The following is a 2276-nucleotide window of genomic DNA, read 5'->3' as shown; positions in this document are numbered from 1 at the left end:
TCTTGCTTATTTATATATTTCTTTATTTATTCCTTGCTCAGCCCTTCGCCCTCCCAGCAGCTTTTTCAGTTGCACCATTCAATTAGATCTCAGAAAGCTCTTGGTAGGCTCCTGCATTTTCACCTTGCCCCCCTTGTGAGCTGGGGTCCCATAGAATAAGAGGAATATAAATTTGCCTTGTCGGCTTGCAGCCTGGGAAGAAGAAGGAAAAAAAAATTAATTGCTGACTCCTCGTCTTCCCCAAGTACTACAGGACATTAACATAACCAATTTGCTTGAACTCCTCACTGGCTGCTTAATAGAGCATCTGACCAGCTGATAAGACCTGGGTGCTGCTGCCTATGATACCTTGTTATTAGCATTTTCATAATATTCAGATTTACAGCCCCATGATTCACTAGCCTCCATTCATTATTGATAAGTACAAAAAATAAATAAAAAAGGTTTATAAATAGCAAAGGGGGGTGAGCGACCTATAATTATGGCAAGCAAATTAGGGTGCATGGTAGAGTCAGTTACATTTGCCTAGGAGTAATGATGCTCAAGAACTTTTTCTCCCCCGGGACCAGAAAAATAATGGATTCCTTGGCAGCTGCAGATGGGCCAGGAAAGGCTGTCACCCAGGACGCTGTTTATATAAGTTAGGCAGAGCATATGGCTCTGTGTCCTGCCTGTAGCCACCTCCAGATATTGCAGCTTCAATGGAAAAAAATAAATACACAAATAAAAATAGCCCCTTGCTGGAAGGTGGTGCTGCAGGGATATGAGGAGGAGGAGAGTAGAGGGAAGAAAAAGGCAAACAACCAAAGGGAGTCTGCTCAGAAGTTTCTGTTGAGAGCAACCCCAGCAGCTCAGGGATCAAGTAGGGGTGATAGCCTTAAAGCCAGGGGCTGTTTAGCTGCATCACTGAAGAGAGAAAGATGAAATGTGATTTCTGCTAAAGCAAAACCTTTCCATGTTGCAGTCCGAGGCAGTCAAACACAAAAGCTTTGAGCCTGAGATGATAAAAATCATGATCCCAGTTGAAAGTAGGAGCTACTAGAAATAACCACTGGATACTTTATAATTTAAACCCTGTGGTTCTATTTCCATTAATCCAATCAAAGGCCTTTTTTTCTTTACTAATGAAACTAGAATGAAACACAAAAGGGAGGCTGACCTGTTAGCAGGTGACTGTTTCTTGTAAGTTATTCATTAAAAACACCCTAATGCTCTGGTGCTGAAGGAGGCTGTACCTACTTCTGTATAAATTAAACATAAGCAAGTTGGCTGAAAGATAAAAAAAAAAAAAAAGGAGGTATTCCTCCTGACTCTCAGTCCTTGTACAGGATGCAGATAGAGGAAACAGCCCTTGCAGCAGGTTGGGGACATTGATGTACCAGCTGGCCCCAAATTTTTCAGTTCCAGGTAGCTCCAGTTTTATTGTGGGCATGAATATTACCAATACAGTGCAGTCAACATACTCTAGATAAGATAAGAATGAGCCTTGGTTTGGCTCTCTGTGATAGAGCTAAAGTAGGCTCAGAAATAAAAGGGAAGAACTTTGGCTGGAAAACTGCAGTTCAGATGTTTTCACACTTTGATTTTTTTTTTTTTTTTTTACAAAATTTAATTAAATTATTGGTGAATCTCTGTTGATTTGTATCATTCCATCTTTCTATTCTGAAGTTTGGATAATGTGCCACTGTCATTTCTTGTAAACACCAATTGGCCTGTAAGTTTCCGAGCTACTTTTTCCATTTTTTCCTTGTTATTTTCAGATTCTCCCAGCTCTTCTATTATGCAGCAGTATTAGCAAGTATCCACTCTGGACTGCAGCCATGTCTGAATTTCCAGTTCTTGAGAACTTTCCTGCATCTTTGCAAAAAATGAAGAGAGGATATTTATTAGAGCAATCTTCCAATTAGCCCTCCTCAACAGCCTGTGCCTGGAGCCTTGTCCATTTTAATATATGCAGCAAAAAGTGCAAACTGAAACTTATTCATCTTTATTCTCTGAATTATGGCAAAGTTTACGAAGTGGACACAAGCTCAGGAAGGGATCCTCCTCCTGCAGCAAACCTTCTCCCCAGAACATCCCCAGTCCTGCAGAAGCTCACACCTGGACCTGAGCTGTCCATCTTCCACACATGCATTCACTTTCCAGAAACATCCTTAGGCATCCTGTGGGCTCTGCTCTGCCTTAAACCTCACATTAGCATCATCGAGGGAAAATATAAATTTAAACTGACACAGACTTGCTTGTCTCTTCCTTTGTGTTTAAACACAGATGGTTGC

Source organism: Serinus canaria, chromosome 10 (genome assembly GCF_022539315.1).
Source record: "Serinus canaria isolate serCan28SL12 chromosome 10, serCan2020, whole genome shotgun sequence".
NCBI classification, from domain to species: domain Eukaryota; kingdom Metazoa; phylum Chordata; class Aves; order Passeriformes; family Fringillidae; genus Serinus; species Serinus canaria.
This window is presented reverse-complemented; position numbering follows the sequence as displayed.